Genomic DNA, 18,743 nt, shown 5'->3' on the forward strand with positions numbered 1-18,743 from the left:
AGCCACCCCATCCCAGCCTCCTGACATCCATTTGTCCATCAGAGGAAAGGGAGAATCTACCTGTGAAAGATAAGATCAGCTGAAACTCTGCAGTGTTTTAAAGATATTTAAATAGTAATGATTTACTAGGGATGTAGAAACAGGGCCATGTGATCAATAACCAAGGGGAAAGACAAATGATAAAAACAGATCCACAGATGATTCAAAACAGTCAATTCTTGTTATTTGTGGTGGCTATGCTCTATAAATTGCTAAGAATGCTGCAGTAATGAATAGTGAACTATTGCTACACAGGGAAATATAGGATGTGGTTCTGAAAACCTCTGGTCACAACAGTTTTATCAGCCAAGATTCTGTTGTTATTATATAAGTTTGTTTGACAACATCTTGTAAGATGAGCCAGTGTTATCAGCTTTGACGACCTGCTCTTCCTCATAAATCTTCCTGTATAATACTACTTAGCAGGTATTTTAAAAATGTTTCCACAGCCTCATGATCTTCAGAGCCTCCCTTGCCTACATTTAACATTTCTCATGTTATATCACCTTTCCAAATGTGTGAGCCAGCATCATTAACTGGGAAGTGTGTAACATTTTCCTGACCCTGAGTGATGTAACATTAAGTTCATTTGACATTCACCATCATGGTAGTGCTGTACATTATGCTTTTGAAAAATCAATCATCATCTTAATAATCCAAAATTTTAGACACTTTATAATCTTCTCCATGGCTTCATTATGCACTATACATGTTACTTTAGCACTTTCCAGAGTGGCGTTACTTACAGACTGGCAAATTTTCTCTTTCTTTTTCTGCATGTATCACATTATTGATTCGTTAACATTGGACTCATGACAAAGAGTACTATAACTCATGCCTGAACAAAACTTGTCTAGTATACATATTTTCTCTGTAAGGTACATCACAGCCATCTTGCACATTAAAACACCAGACAGCACTTTAGCAGTATGCTTGGGAGGCCATAAACAGCAAAATTGCCAAATAAAGCACCAAAATGCAAAAATAGACCACAATAAGACACCTGTTTACAACAGCAGAGCTGAAACAATACTGCAGAGTGTCACCTTGTTCAATCTCAGCTAGGAACATGTGCATTAAGAAAATAAAATTTTTCACCACTCTGCACATTTCCATAAATGACTGTGAAAGTGCCATGAGTATCGATTTGGGGTTTACAAATAAATTTTAGCAAGTAAGCAGATTCACAAATATGGAATCCACAAATAACAAGGATCTACTGTATTCATGTTAACATTAAGACTTCAAAATACCTACAATTCATATGTTTAAAAGTATAAAGAAAAAATAGAAAAAAATTAAAGATTTTCATCAGAGAACTGGAAGCTATAAAAACATGAATCAAATAAACATCAAATTAAAAACATAATGGATAGATTTAACACAATGTTGACCATAGAGAAGATGGGGTTATTTAACTGAAAGAAAGGACAAACTGAATATACTGAGAAATGGAGGCAGGTGGACTAATTTAATAAATAATAAAACAGAGCCCAGTATACATGTGAGGGACACCAAAATCAAATTGCTAAAAATGAAAGACAGAGAAACCCTTAAAAGTAGAAAGAGCTAAAAATGCATATTACCTCTGAAGGAGTATTAATGAAGTTGAAAGCTGACTGTGTAATGGAAAGTATACATGAAATGAGATGATCTTTTTTTTTTTTTATTGAGACAGAGTCTCCCTCTGTCACCCAGGCTGGAGTGCAGTGGCATGATCTCGGCTCACTGCAAGCTCCACCTCCCAGGTTCACGCCATTCTCCTGCCTCAGCCTCCCGAGTAGCTGGGACTACAGGCGCCCGCCACCACGCCTGGCTAATTTTGTTTTTGTATTTTTAGTAGAGATGGGGTTTCACTGTGTTAGCCAGGATGGTCTCGATCTCCTGACCTCGTGATCCGCCTGCCTAGGCCTCCCAAACTGTTGAGATTACAGGCGTGAGCCACCACACCCAGCCAAGATGATCTTTTAATTTCTGAACTGAAGAAAATAATTACCCTGATTGCTCCTGCCATTGATTAAGTGTTGCTGTTTTTGAGCATTATATAAATGGAATTGTATTGTACTCTTTTGTGTCTGGCTCCCTTTGTTGAAAATTATGTTTTTGACATCCATCTATGTTATTGCATTTAACAGTAGTTCACTTATTTTCCTCATACAGAGCAAAGATCCATGTAACAAAGGACCACAAATAATTTAGCTGCTTTACCATTTATGCACTGTTTGGTTATTTCCAGTTTGCAGCAAATATAAAAAATACTGCTATAAACATACTTAAGCATGTCTTTTGGCATCACATTTCTATTGGTTGCAGTCTAGCAGTGGAATTGCTAGATCATGAACAATGCAAGTGCTATAGACTAAATTGAGTCCCCTCCCCGCAAATTCATGGGTTGAAGTCATAACCTCCCATATGTCTGTACTAGACATAGGGCCTTTATGGAGAGTAAGGTTAAATGAGGTCATAAGAGGGAAGCCTTCCAATAGAACTGGTGCCCTTATAAAATGAGGAAAAGACACGGGATCTCTCTCTCTCTCTTTCTCTCTCAGCAAGAAGGCAGCTGTGCATAAGCCAAAAAGAGAGCCCTCACCAGAGCATGAACATTGTAGCACCTAAGACTTCTAACCTCCAGAGCAGTGAGAGGGTATATTTTTGTTGTTGAAGCTACTCATTCTATGGTATCTTATTATGGTAGCCTGAGTTGACTAATACAGTCTGTATTAAGTGATAGTATATATTATTAAAGAAGTTTCTGAAATGTTTCAAACCAGCAGTTTACAATGGTTTCAGCTGATCCATATCCTTTACAAGAGTTAGTATTATCTATATTTTTCACTGTATCAGTCTTGTTGTTCTGTTGTGGTATTTCACTGTGACTTTAACTCTCCTGATTAATAATGATATTAGTCATTATTTTGCAAAGTGCCTTTTCATGTCATTTTTTTCATATTGATTTACAGGAGCTCTTTATTTCTTAACAAATGTCTTCTACTCTATTGTATTTTTCTTTCTTAATCATGAAAATAAGTTCTTTATTGCAATGTAGTTCAGTGTATCAGTCTTCACTGTTAGTACATTTTGTACTAACAAAGTTTCCTCTGTTTTTAATATCTTGCTTTAGTATAATACATTAGTTACAGTTAATGAAACAATATTGATTTATCATTACCTAAAGTTCAAAGTTTATATTAAGATGCATTCTGTGTGTTATATAGTTCTCTATGTTCCCTCAAATGCACAATGTCATGAATAGACCATTATTACACAATAATACCCTAAAACTCCACCTATTCATCCCTCTCCTCCTTCTAAACCCTGGCAGTCACTGATCATTTTACTATCTCTATAGTTTTGCTTTTTCCAGAATGTCATATAGTTAGAATCATATAGTGTGTATTCCTTTCAAATGGACTTCTTTTGCCTAGAAATATGCATTTAAGGTTCTTCCACCTATTGTTGTGGCTTAATAGCTCATTTCTTTTTACTGTCAAATAATATACTATTGTATGGATGAACCACATGTTGTTGATCTGTTTACCTACTAAAAGACATCTTGGTTGCTTCCAGTTTCAGGCCATTATAAATAAAGCTACTATTCACATTCAGATTTTTGTGTAGACATAATTTTCAACTGTTTTGGGTAAATACCCACTAGCACAATTATTGGATTACATAGTAAGACTATATTTCAGTTTTTAAGGAAATGGCAAAGTATCTTCCAAAATGATCGTATCATTTTTGAATAGGAGCAATGAATGAGAATTCCTGTTTGCTCCACATCCTCACTGGCATTATTTGGTGTTATCAGCCAATCATTGATCCTCTTGGCAGGTGGTTAGAACAGGGCCATAATGCCTTAAACCAATTAGCGGACTCACTTCTTTGAGGCTTATTCTCAGACTTTGTAAGGCTTGGTCAACCTCTGATCCAACCCCACTTCTATAATGTAGCCCTTGAAGGATTCACCCTGAAAATCTTGTGTGTTTTCCAAGATCCTTCATTCTTAGAGTCTCAAACTTCTGTGTTTTCTCTCGCCTGTAGTGTTAGACTGATGAAAGTGCCACTTAGCTTTTTCGTCACACTGTGCTCTTTCCTGAAACTTATCATATTCTCTCTTGCTCTCATTCTCTACCTCTTGTTCTGTAACTCCTATTTAAGAAAAGGCAAATGCTTCAAGGGAATAAGTGTCACAGGCTCACTTTCCTGCATATCCATTATCTCTGTAATCCTGGCCCCTCAGTTCTGGTAACCTCAGAATCTCTCTAGTGCTTTTAGATAGACTGTATTTAAAATGTCTATTCAGAAAAGCAGTTGTTTAGAATACATAATTGATTAAAAGAATGTGTAATTCTTTCCTGATGTCTGTATTGTCTGGCAAGAATACAATCTCCCTGAGGGCCAGGACAAACTTTTCTTTAGCCCTACCATCATCTGAGTCATTAGCGCAGTGCTTGGCTCCATAAATTTTAACTGTCTTTTGGAAAGAACAAATAAAGAAAAGAAGAGGAGAGGCAACTTTAAAAGAAACTTCCTCTTATAGAATCAGTAACATAAAAACAAAGATTCTTATCAAAGATTCTTGAAGCTGAATGTGCTTGAGCTGTGTGCACCAGACTGCCCTGCAGTGGGAGTAAACATTTCTGAAACTTAACAGTTAGTTCATTTTCCGTTCTCCATCTTCCATACTCCTTTGTCCCAGTGGAAATAGAAATGGAGGCCTCATATTAAAGGCCCCTGGTTTCACTGGGTTCGATGTGGTATTGAGTGAATTGTTAAAAGAAAAATCTAAGGAGAAATCAGGTTAGTGGTTTATGTGAAACAACAGTAATATTTGAATTAAAGCTATAAATCAACTATGCAAATAAGCCTGTGCTCAGGGCAGAAATGCAATCAAATGGCCTGCAGAAGGAAACTTAATAAGCCCTGCCTCTCCTTCTGTTACCTTGCGGTAAGTTTCCTGAGATTCGGGTCTTGTGGGGACACTGAGAGAGGGTAGCTCCAGGCATTCCAGTAGCTCTCACAGCAACTGTACTGGCACCTGGCAGCATTCTAACACCTCAGAAAGGGTTGAACAGTTTGCATCTGTGTCTCTGTCAAAAGGCATTAAATATTCATCTGATCAAGATAGTAGTCAGGACTATGAAGTGCCTATGGGGGAAATTTGCTTGAAATTATGACTATATGTACATGCTTTCTCTCTGAAATGGCTTTGGGGCTGGAATTCTCACAAGAGAATTGGTTAAAGAACAGGAGATGGTTCAAAAAAGATTGACTGTTAACAGTTTGGGTGGAAAGTAAGGGGGGCAGCAAGACCAAAATTCAGGGCTCATTACTAAAGATGGGTCCCAGCCCTGCCCATGGAATTTTAACCACTTGTTGGTGGCCATAGAATCATGGTAGTCAAGTAATCATATGTCTTAGTTTGCTCAAGATAGTCCCGTTTTATTCGTACTGCTCCAGTATAATTGTTCTTAAGAGTGTCCTTTCGTTCTTAAGAGTGTCCTGGTTAGGATGATAAATTATAGGGCCACCCCTACAAAGTGAGGATCTCCAAAATTATTTACTTTTCAAATAAGTCAACCACTCAGACTATTATTACACAGTCCAGTAGGCCTCACAACTCATAGCCCAGATCTACATCCATTAATGAGAGTAGTAAGTTTCCTCTCTCTAGAACTATTCAGGTAAAGACTAGAAAAGGAGATGAGGTCAAGGAAATTTGGACAAAAAACAAGGGCCTATGTCAATGGTTTTGTGAGATTCCTTCTTGCCCTGAGGTTCAGCAAATCTGAGAAAAAATCTCATGGGGAAATAGTTTCTCAAGTTTGTACAAGAAGATGCTAGCTGATGAAGAGGCTGAGCCCAAGTTTTCTCACTTTCTTTACTAGAGACTGATTATGATTAGGAGAAAATAAGCCAGACAGGAAAAAATTTAAGAGTGGTTCTAGGTACTGCATGTCTAACTCAACTGAAACCTGTACACTCACTCCAGTTTGAACTCTAAGAGCAGTAGAGTTTTTGTTAGCTGCAAGAATTCAGGTGGGAAGGAGGCAGGGAAAGATTGGTGAGGATAGAAGTCTCCACCAATCATGCCCCCTGCAAGGACATCAATTTAACAACTTATCTACACAGAAAAAACACGATCATAGAACCAAAAATCAGGCAAGCCCTCATAGTATCTGGTTTTAACATTGTATCACTGAAAGAGACACTGAAGAGGCAGAAAACAACAGTCTTGAATTGCTGATGCCACCCCTCCCCGACTTCTGGCAGCAGCAATGTGGTACAGAGTGTCCCTGGGCGCTGGAGGAGGGTGAACACAGAAATTATGAAGCAATAAACTCAGTGCTGTCCTGCTACAGCAGAAAGAAACACCAGACCAAACTCAGCTGATGCCACCCCATGGCAGGAGCATTTAAACCAGCCCTACCGAGAGGGGAATCACCAATCCCAGTGGTCAGAACTTGACTTCCCAAAAACCTTACCACTGAGGGACAAAGTACTCTGTGTCTCTAAATAAACTTGAAAGGCAGTCTAGGCCAAAAGGACTACAACTCTTAGGTGAGCTCTAGTGCTCAACTAGGCCCAGAGACTAACTGGGTGGTGGGGCATGCACATACTGAGAGATCAGCTGGGGCAGCCAAAGGAGTGTTGGCAACACACCTCCCCTATCCCCAGGCTGCACAGTTCATGACTCCAAAACAGACTACTTCCTTTTGCTTGAGGAGAGGAAAGGGAAGACTGGGGAGGACTTTGTCTTGCATCTTGGATACCAGCTCAGCCATAGCAGGATATGGCACTGGTCAAAGTTGTGAGGACCCATTCAAGGCCCTAGCTCCTGGACAACATTTCTAAACATACCCTGGGCCAAAAGGGAACCCACTGCCTTGAGGCAGGGACCCAGTCCTGGCAGCATTCATCACCTGCTAACTGAAGAGCCCTTGGGCCTTGAATAAGCAGCAGCAATACGCAGGTGCTGTGACAAAGGCCTTGAGTGAGCCTCTGAGACTTGCTGGCTACAGGTGAAACTCAGCACATTCCCAGCTGTAGTGGCTATGGGGCAAAACTCCTTCTGCTTGAGAAATGCAGAGGAGAAAGTCTTGAGCCTTAGGTACCAGCACAGCACAGGAGTTAAAGCATCAAGTGTGGTTATGGGGTCCCTAATTCCAAGACTTGACTCTTGAACATTTCTGGACCTGCCCTGCACCAGAGGTGATCCCACTGCTCTGAAGGGTGAGTCCCAGGCCAGGCAACGTTCACTACAACTGACTTAAGAGCCCTTGGGCCTTAAGGGAACATCAGCAATAGTCTGGCAGTACTCCTAGTGGCCTGGGGTCTCAGTGGCTGTGGGTTGAGGCTCTGCTGTCTTTAGAAAGGGAAGGGAGGAGTAGGAAGGACTACATATTGTGGTTTGAGTGCCAGCTCAGCTGCAGTACAGTAGAACACCAGGTAGACTTCTAAGGTTTTTGACTCCCAGATGGCACCCCTGGACTCACATGGGGCCTGGGGGACCTTGCCACCCTGAAAGGACCTACACCCAGCTGGCTTTGCCACCAGCTGACTGTAGAGCCCCAGGGCCTTGAGCAAACATAGGCAGTAGCCAGGAAGTGGTTACAGCAAGCATTAGCCGAGACTCACTGTTGTGCTGGCTTCAGGTCTGATCCAGTGTAGGGGTGCTTGTGTCACTTAAACTCCAGGTTTAGGTGGCTCAGAACATAGAGAAAGAGAGAGACTCTGTTTATTTGGGAGAAAGTAAAGGAAGAGAACAAGAGTCTCTGCCTCGTAATCAAGAGAATTATCTTGGGTCTTGTCCAAGACTGTCAGTGTGGTACCACTAATGAGTCTGCAAGAATCACATTATTAGGCTTGGGGTGCCCCCTAAAGCACATACATCTTAGATCACAACACCCAAGTCCTTTCAAATATCTAAAATGTCTTGCACAAGAAGGATGGGTAAAAATAAGCCCAGACAGTGAAGACTGCAATAAATACCCAACTCTTCAATGCCCAGAAACTGAAGAACATTTGCCAGCATCAATATCATCCAGGAAAGCATTACCTCACCAAATGAACTAAGTAGATCACAAGGGACCAATCCTGGAGAAACAAAGATATGAGACCTTTTAGATAGAGAATTCAAAATAGCTGTTTTGAGAAAACTAAAAATCAAAATAACACAGATAAAAAATTCAGAATTCTATCAAATAAATTTAACAAAGGGATTGAAATTATTAACAAGAATCAAGCAGAAATTCTGGAGCTGAAAAATACATTTGGCATACTGAAAAATATGTCAGAGTCCTTTAATAGCAGAATTGATCAAGCAGAAGAAATAATGATAATGAGCTTGAAGACAGGCTATTTGAAAATACACAGAGGAGACAAAATAAAAAAATAAAAAAAAATGAAGTACACCTACAGGATCTAGAAAATAGCCTCAAAGGCCAAATCTAAGAGTTATTGGACTTAAAGTTATTGAAAGTTTATTCAAAGGGTAACAGAGAACTTCCCAAGTCTGTAGAAAGATACCAATATCCAAGTACAAGAAGGTTATAGAATACCAAGCAGAGTTAGCCCAAAGAAGACTATTTTAAGGCGTTTAATAATAAAACTCCCAAAGGTCAAGGGTAAAGAACTGATCCTAAAAGCATCAAGAGGAAAGAAAAACAAATAACATGCAATGGAACTTTGATACATCTGGCAACAGACTTTTCAGTGGAAACCTTACAAGCCAGGAGAAAGTGTAATGACGTATATACAGTGCTAAAGGAAAAAAAAAACTTTAGAATAGTATATCTGGTTAAAATATCCTTTGAACATGAAGGAAAAATAAAGACTTGCCTAAACAAAAGCTGAGGGATTTCATCAACACCAGACCTGTCCTACAAGAAATGCTAAAGAGAGTATTTCAATCAGAAAGAAAAGGACATTAATGAGCAATAAGTACTCACCAGTAGGAACAAAACTCACTGGTAATAGTAAGTACACAGAAAAACACAGTATTGTAACACTTTAACTGTAGTGTGTAAAGTACTCTTAACCCAAGTAAAAAGACTAAACAGTGAACCAATCAAAAATAATAACTGTAACAACTTTTCAAGACGTAGCCAGTACAATAAGATATAAATAGAAACAACAAAAAGTTTAAAAGTTGGGGGATAAAGTTAGGGCATGGGTTTTTTTATTCATTTCAATGTTTATACAAAGTGTTACATTGTTGTCAGGTCAAAATCATGGGTTATAAGATAGTATTTGCAAGCCCATGGTAAACAAAAACATACAATGAATACACAAAATTAAAAAGCAAGAAGCTAAATCATATCATCAGAGAACGTCACCTTCCCTAAAGGAAGGCAGGAAGGAAAGAAAGAAGAAAGAGGAGACCACAAAACAAAAAACAACTGTAAAACAAATAACAAAATAGTAGGAGTAAGCCCTTCCTTATCAATAATAACAATAAATGTAAATGGACTAAGCTCTCCAGTCAAAACACATAGAGTGGCTGAATGGATGAAAAAACAAGACCCATTGATCTTTTGCCTACAAGAAACATATTTCACTTATAAAGTCACACATAGACTGAAGATAAATGGATAGAAAAAGATATTCCATGCCAATGGAAACCAAAAAAGAGCAGGAGTCACCATAAAGATATTAGACAAATAGATTTCAAAACAAAAACTGTAAGAAGAGACAAGGTCACTGTATAATGATAAAGGTATCAATGTGGCAGGAAGATGTAATAATTTTAAATACCTATGCACCCAACACTGGAGCATCTAGATATATAAAGAAGTATTATTGTAGCTAAAGAGAGAGATAGGCCCCAATACCATCATAGCTGGAGACTTCAACACCGTTCTTTCAGCATTGGACAGATTTCCCAGACAGCAAATCAACAAAGAAACATCAGACTTAATCTATAGACCAAATGCAGCTAATAGCTATTTACAGAACATTTCATCTGATGACTGCAGAATACACATTCTTCTCCTCAGGACATGGCTCTTTCTCAAGGACAGATCATATGTAAGATCACAAGACAAGTCTTAAAACATTCAAAATCATGCAAATAATATCAAGCATCTTCTCTGACCACAATAGAATAAAACTAGAAATTAATAACAACAGGAGTTTTGGAAACTATACAACGACATGAAAATTAAATAATACGCTCCGGAATGACCAGTGAGTTAATGAAGCAATTAAGAAGGAAATTGAAAATTTTCTTAAATGATAATGGAAACACAACATACCAAAATCTATGGGATATAGCAAAAGCAGTATTAAGAAGGAAGTTTATAGCTATAAGTACCTACCTCAAAGAAGAGGAAAAAATTCAGATAACCTAATGATTTTAGGTTATCATAACCAAGTGGGGTTTTTTCTTGGGATGCAAGGATGGTTCAGCATACACAAATCAATCAATATAATAAGTCGTATCAACAGAATGAAGGATAAAAACCATATGATCATTTCCATTGATGCTAAAAAAGCATTTGATAAATTTCAACATTTCTTCATGACAAAAACCCTCAAAAAACTGGGAATAGAAGGAACATACCACAACATAATAAAAGCCATATATGACAGACCCACAGCTAGTGTCATACTGAATGGGAAAAAACTGAAAGTCTTTCCTCTAAGATCTGGAACATGACAACACTGCCCATTGTCACCACTGTTATTTAACATAGTACTGGAAGCCCTAGCCATTGCAATCAGACAAGAGAAAGATATCAAAGGCATCCAAATGGGAAAATAAGTCAAATTATTTTTTTTACAGATGATATGATCTTATATTTAGAAAAACCTAAAGACTACACAGGAAAACTATTAGAACTGCTAAACAAACTTAGTAAAGTTGCAACATACAAAAATCAGTAGCACTTCTATCTGTGAGTGAGAACTGACTCACTGTCATGAGAACAGCATGTGGGAAACCACTCCCATGATCCAATCACCTTCCACAAGGTCCTTTCCTTGACACATGGGGATTACAATTTGCCTTACAATTCAAGATGAGATTTGGGTGGGGACACAGCCAAACCATATTATTCTGCCCCTGGTCCCTCTCAAATCTCATGTCCTTCTCACATTTCAAAATGCAATTATGCCTTCTCAACAGTCCCCCAAAATCTTAACTCATTCCAGCATTAACACAAAAGTCCAAGTCTAAAGTCTCGTCTGAGACAAGGCATGTCCCTTCCCCCTTAAAAAATCAAAAGCAAGTTAGTTACTTCCAAGGTACAATGGGGGTACAGGCATTGGGTAAATGTTCCTATTCAAAATGGGAGAAACTGGCAAAAACAAAGAGGACCCATGCAAGTCCAAATCCAGCAGGTCAGTCATTAAATCTTAAAGCTTTGAAATGGTCTCCTTTGACTTCATGTCTCACATCCAGGGAATGCTGATGGAAGGGGAGACTCCCAAGGCTTTGGGTAGCTCTGCCTCTGTGGCTCTGCAGGGTATAGCCCCTGTGGCTGCTTTCACAGGCTGGTGTTGAGTGTCTGTGGCTTTTCCGGGTTCAAGCTGTCAGTGGATCTACCATTCTGGGGTCTGAAGGATGTTGGCCCTCTTCTCACAGCTCCACTAGGAAGTGCCCCAGTGGAGATTCCGTATGGGGGCTCCAACCCCGAATTTCCCTTCCATACTGTTTTAGTAGAGGTTCTGTATGAGGGCTCCACCCCTGCAACAGACCTCTGCCTAGACATCCAGGTATTTCCACACATCTTCTGAAATCTAGGCAGAGGTTCCCAAAGGTCAGCTCTTGTCTTCTGCGTATCCACAGGCCCAACACCACATGGAAGCCACCAAGGCTTGGGGCTTACACCCTCTGAAGCTACAGTCTGAGCTGTACCATGACATCTTTTTGCCCTGACTAGAGCTGGAGCAGCTGGGACAGAGGACACCAAGTTCCAAGGCTGCACAGAGGAGAAAGGCCCTGGGCCTGGTCCATGAAACCACTTTTTCCTCCTAGACCTCTGGGCCTGTGATGGGAGGGGCTACCTTGAAGATCTCTGACATGCCCTGGGGACATTTCTCCATTGTCTTGGCAATTAACATTCAGTTCATCATTACTTTTGTGAATTTCTGCAGCTAGCTTGAATTTCTCCCCAGATAATGTGTTTTTCTTTTCTACCACATACACAGGCTGCAATTTTCCCAGAATTTTATGCTCTGCTTCCCCTTTAAACATAAGTTCCAATTTCAGATGTCTCTTTGTAAGTGCATATAACTGTATGCTTTCAGGAAAAACCCGGTCATGCCTTGAATGCTTTGTTCCTTAGAAATTTCTTCTGCCAAAAACCCTAAATCATCTATCTCAAATTTAAAGTTCCACAGATCTCTAGAGCAGAGGCAAAGTGCCATCAGTCTCTTTGCTAAAGCAGAGCAAGAGTGACCTTTGCTCCAGTTCCCAATAAGTTCCTCATCTCCATATGAGACCACCTCAGCCTGGATTTCATTGTCTGTATCACTATCAGCATTTTGGTCAAAACTATTCAAAAAGCCTCTAGGAAGTTCCAAAGTTCCCTACATCTTCCAATCTTCTTCTGAGCCCTCCAAACTGTTCCAAACTCTGGCCCTTACCCATTTCCACTGTTGCTTCCACATTTTGAAGTATCTTTATAGCAGTACCCCACTAATGGTGCCAATTTCGTGTATTAGTCCATTTTCACACTGCTATAATGACACTATCTGAGATGGGGTAATTTATAAACAAAAGAGGTTTAATGGGCTCTCAGATCCACATGGCTGAGGAGGCCTCAGGAAACTTACAATCATAGCAGAAGGTAAAGGGGAAGCAAGCACATTTTACATGGCAGCAGGAGAGAGAGAAACGGGAGGAGGATGGGCCAGACACTTATTAAACAACCAGATCTCATGAGAACTCACTCACTGTCATGAAAACAGCATGGGGAAAACCCCCATGATCCAATCACTTCCCACCAGATCCCCTCCTTGACACATGGAGATTACTGTTTGGCTTATAGTTCGAGATGAAATTTGAGTGGGGACACAGGTAAACCATATCACTAAGTAAAATAACCAGGTACAGAAAGACAAATATCACATGTTCTTACTTAATTGTGGCATCTAAAAATCAAAGCAGTTGAACTCATGGGCATAGAGAGTAGAAGGATTGTAACAGAGGCTGGGAAGTGTAGTGGGGGTTTGCAGGGAAGATGGGGATGGTTAATGGGTACAAAAAATAGAAAGAATGAATAAGACCCACTATTTGATAGCACAACTGGGTGACTATAGTCAATAATAACTTAATTGTACATTTTAAAATAACTTACTTAACACTATTCTGGAGGGATGAGTTTCCAGGGCAGTAGGCTGGACTTAGGGTAGATGCTAAGAAATTTCTTTCCTCTAGTCAGCTGCTAGTCAGTTAACAAAGAAAACAATAAGAATCTCCTCTTTTCTACCAATGACACCTGTTAAACCCTAAACCCTGCGAAGATACACATTTGAGATGAAATGAGCCTGAGAGAAAGTGGTAAGGTGAAACAAAGAGGGCATTCGATTAGCAGGGGGAGAAGTGGGCCTGCATCAGATCAGTAACGAACTGTGTGACCTGGGTGAATTTTCTACCAACTCAGAGCCTCTACCACCATCTATAAACTAACTTGGGGAAATACAGTCTACCTCCCAGGGTTCTTGTGATTATTAAATCATATCATGGGGAAAATATTACCTGACTTATCTTGCTAGCTGTTGGGAAGATCAAGCATTCATTCCACAAATTTATAAACCTACCATGTACTAGACAGTCAAAGGACAACCTCAGCTTTTGCCCTGTGAAGCTCAGTCAAGTAGGAAATGTCACTAAAAGCAGCAAGAGAAAACCATGCAACTGCCATTTATTGAGGATTTGCCAGTGGCCAGGTATTGAACCAAGTGTCCTATATGTATAAGCCCATTGAAAGACACAGAAGACGAGAAAGACTCAGGGCTATGGAAAGACTTATTATCTTCTATGGAAATATAAAAGTAACTGATTCCCAGTCTTAAGGCCACTATGGAAAATAATAATGTGGCTAAAATTCATGGCCTGCCCGCATTCATCTAATAAAAAGACGTAAAAGTGATTTAAATAAGTTATTTGGCAACATTTAAACTTTACCTGTGAAACTGACCCAGTTTTCTGGGCCACATGTGTAGCCTAGCAGCAAGGGGACAAGAGTCCCATTAAATAAATACAGAAAACCTGTCAAAGGATCTGTTGAAACTAGGAAGACTATCAGAAGCCTATTCAAAGCTCTGAATTGAATTTTACAGCTCAAGAGGTGAAGGAGATCAGTCCATGATTTACAACAGAGGACAGCACAATTAGTGAGTCTGTTTTTTCAAGCTAACTGAGCAAGTGCCTCCAGAGATACACATGACATCTGGACAACTGTTCCCAGCTAGAAGGAGGGGAGGCTGAGACCAAGCCAGCATTGACATTCCAGCACACCCGTATGTGCACTGGTCACCACCTTTCTAGAATGAGGCTGCAATGATTGTAATTGGCCCCTTCCCTTGGGAGGCATCTCTAGCAGAGTTACAAAGCAGTGTCTTTTCAGGAGCTCACTGAGTAAGCCACGGACTTTCCCGGTCATTCATTTTTCAACTCACACTTACGGATCAGAGTAAGCAGATCTGAATCCTCCTCATCACTCTGTTTTCCAAGTGGAGCTCTCACTGGAATTAAAGAAGCTGTAATTAAAGTACCTTGTTTGGGAATGCTGCAATTAGTCACCAATTCAACATGCTATCAAACGTAATTCAAATATAAACACCCAGGCTGCAGGTGCCAATCCCCTGATGAGTTCTGGGAGCTAGTGAGCCCTGCCTGCCTTCTTCATATGAACCTGTCACCCCTGGGTGACTCACCTAGTGAGGTAGATACTGGCTTTGACCTGCTTCATGGGAGTAAGCCCCAAGGCAGCCTGTCTTCCCAATTATTTCTAAGCTTTGGGAGTTGGCCTCTGTAAGGAAAATGGCTGTGCTTTTGTCAGGAGTAGGCCGAGGTGGCCTTCCGGGGGCAGCATGACTCAGCGGGTTTGGAGCACAGGCCCACAACCCCACACATTATGTAACCACACCACATGAGGTACATTAACCCCTCACGAAAGCTCGTGCTTGGCTTGGAGCCACTATTGTCTGTAAAAGGCATAACTACCCTGCTCGTGCTGTACATACAGCTTGCCCCCAGAGAGAGAATAGTCATGTCAAAACTGCCTCAAGTGTTTTTCCAGCTACCCACCACTTGCCTACCCACTCCCCTCAAACCTCAACTTGGGCTGGAACCTGATATTTGGCATGACAGATTTCCAAGGAGTTGATTTTGTCTCATCGCCACATAGAGAAGCTTAGGGTAAAGACAGCTTCTTCAATCTATATTTCAAAGGTAATAATGTGGCTTCATGATTAAACATAAGCTTTGAGGCTCTATTTTTATTATTTCAGTCACTAAAAATGCTGGGGTACTGAAATCTCAAGTGGCTTGTTTGCAGCGTTGCCTCCCAGTCTGGCATCTGGCTTCAGTCCCTTCTGATCTGTCCTCCATGCATATCTTTTTAAAATACAAATCAGATCAGGTTACAGTCTTGGTCAAAGCCCTCCACTAGCCCTCACTCCACTTGGAATCAATTCCAAGCCCTATGCTTTGACCTCATTGCCCCAAGGCCCTGCTCCTGCACATCCACCCTCTCACTGTGGAGCCCCAGGGCCTTTGAATTCGCTGTTGACTCTGCCAAAAAACTTCCTCCATAGATCTTGGCGTGGATGGAACCTTCTCAATTCTCAACTCTTCAGAGAAGCCTTTCCTGACCTAACATACCCAGCCTCTTCCCAGGCATTCCTTATCACACCAGTCTTTTAAATTTTCTATCCCATCAATGTGATAGTTTCTTGTTTAATTCTTTAGTCTTTCTACTTTCTGCTGAGAATGCTAACTCCTTAAAAGGGATTCTTTGTCTTTGTCTGCCACTTCCTGAAGCAGAGCCTGACACATAATAAAAAATATATTGGTGGGGTGAATGAATCAATCTTCATAACAATTATTTATAAAATAAGGATGAACCTGCCTGAGCAGGGTAAGGTGAGTTGTGTGGCATGGCTGGTATGGAGCAAAGCCTCAATTCAAACCTGTCTTTACTACTCTAAAGTAGATCCTTTTTCCACGCTGTCTTCTGTTTTGTTTCTTTCCCTTCCTCTGTTCCCAGCAGCTAATACAATGTTGTCTGAACATTTCATCTTTACGTTAAATGTTGGCACATGACCTCAAGTCTCTGCCTCTTCTATCTGAACTGACTCATGGCTCACACTTTAAATGTCTGCATTCCAGCCTCCACTGCTTTTCTGAATCACTAGGAAACACTTATTCAAAGTAGACCCAGCCAACATATTTTACCTTTTATCAAGAGGTGCTCGTCAAGTATCCTACATTTCTGTCCATTGTGCCTGCAGAAAAGCAGCATCCACCACTCTGCAGATCAGAAGATGGAGGGGAAGTGTTTCTCCTTGAGGAAGATTCAACGGAGATTGCTACCTTGGGGCTGGTGGGCCAAGCTTTCTGGAATGGAGGCAACACAACGGCTTCAAAATCCCAGACTGAGGCTTGGGGGCAGAACAGGAAAAAGGGTGAGGTGAGTTAGGGTGGGCACCTGGTGCCAGTTGCAGAGAGCTCATAAAGCAGGAGGCAGGGTTGGCGGGGGGGACACCCACACCTGTACTCACCTTTTTAAAGAAAAAATGAACAGTATTGAACTAGGAGTCCGAGCACTTCCCTTTGAACACTTGTCTATTACTTGCTTGCTGCAGAGCCTTGGGCAAGCCCCCTAACTTCCCTGACTCTCAGAATCCGCATCTCCTGTGGATCAAGGTCAGCACCCCATCCCTGCTTACCTCAGGGCTTCCATGAAGACCGTTCCAGATGATCAGTGGGAATGGAATCTGTGCAAGATATTATGGTTCTTACATTAATAGATGCCACATTTTGCAATCAAATCCACAGTATAAAGATGTGGCAGGGAGGGGCAAGATAAGTAAAAATAAGGATACTTTTATAATTTCAAATTATATATTTTTTAATTATAAAAATAAGGAGTTTGCTTCCCATCTCACCACCTATGCCTTTTCATTACTCAGCTACCAGCCCCAACACTCTGTACTAAGGGCCTTGGGCCCCCATGTTCTGCCCCATCCACTCTGCAAACTTCTCTCAAACTCTTCACTAGACCCAAATTTGGCCAAGAACAATACTGTTGCTGGCAGAAGGAGCTCTTCTTGGGCTCCTGAAGTCAGAACCTGTGGTCCCTGAAAGAAAAAAAATCCAGCCCTGGCCCCCTTCCAATGTAAAAACATTAAAAGAAGTCACATTAAGAAACAAGGTTTACCCTGAGAAGTATGCCCAGTCCAGGGCACTGTCCTTCATAGCCGAAAAGCAAATCCATCATGTAAGACCAAGGATGAGCCTCTGAAGGCAAATGGAAAAGGGCTTGTGGGGGTGACAAATTCCATCACCATAGGAGGTGGGCTAATGATGTACATAATCCAGCCTCACATCTGCATCATGTTCTTGGCCCCATATGTCCTAAAGTCATTTGGTTGAGAAAAGGAAGGGGATTGCATTATTCATGGGTATAAGACAATTCATAGTACCATTCCTGCCACTGACTAAAATATTTACACCCCCATGGGGAGGTCTGAGCACCTAGCCTTCTGGCATACCCACATGAGTCTGTCAAGCCATTTGAAGAATTGGTGTCCTCAAGGGAGACAATACCATATTCAGGGAAGATATTCAGCGTCTCTACAAAGGGATCACCCAGCTGATTGCTGGTGAAGCACATTGTGTCCAGTTCAACATACCTTTTTTGAGCCCCTGCTAGAGATGGGCTATATGCCAAGAGTAAGCTCTTGCAGATTTAAGGCCAAGTCATAGTTCTGTTGCTTATTGCCATGGGATTATATATGACTTAATCTTTCCCAGTCTGAGTTTCTTCATCTGCTAAATGAGGATAATAGCAAAGCCTATGTTACCCAGAAAAAAGAAAAAAGAAAAAACAAACAAACAAAAAAACTGGAGTTCATTCACCTGGCAAGTAACAAAAGACTCTCCACAAGAACAGAGGTTTTCATCAATCATCAATAAGAGTTTTTTTACTTGGTGCAAGTGAGGCGAACCCTGGGAGTATTCTCCAAAGCAGTGTTTCCCTGAGGGAAAATGGCAGGAGGGTTTAATGGAGTGATGGATAGGAGAGAGGGCACATCATTGCATGTAGAGAAGGGGTCCCAGTGATGCAGAGGCAGTGAGTCATTCTGCCAGCACATAGGTTGTATGTTATGGTAGTGAAGCTGTGGCTCCTCCTGCAGTGGAAACTTCAGCATGGTCATGAGGAATGTTCACTTGGGCTCATCTATAAATTGCCAGGATCTGTCAGGAGCTGGTTCCAACTAAAAAGGTGTCTGCATTCCACATGGAGTTTGGGGAAAAACAGACTGAAGGGCAGGAGGCTGTAAAACAGGCTGATTGTTCAACTTGATTAAATTCCTATAATCCTTGGAGACCCTCTTTGTCTGCTTATGCCTGATTCATCAAACTTAGTGTTCCAGTAAAAATGCATATAAAATTGATTGTAAGTAAAAAGTGCTATTCAAATGTTATCATCAGAGAGGACAGGAAGGGGAGAGCACAGTGTCTTCCT

This window comes from Symphalangus syndactylus, chromosome 2 (genome assembly GCF_028878055.3).
Source record: "Symphalangus syndactylus isolate Jambi chromosome 2, NHGRI_mSymSyn1-v2.1_pri, whole genome shotgun sequence".
Taxonomy (NCBI): Eukaryota; Metazoa; Chordata; class Mammalia; order Primates; family Hylobatidae; genus Symphalangus; species Symphalangus syndactylus.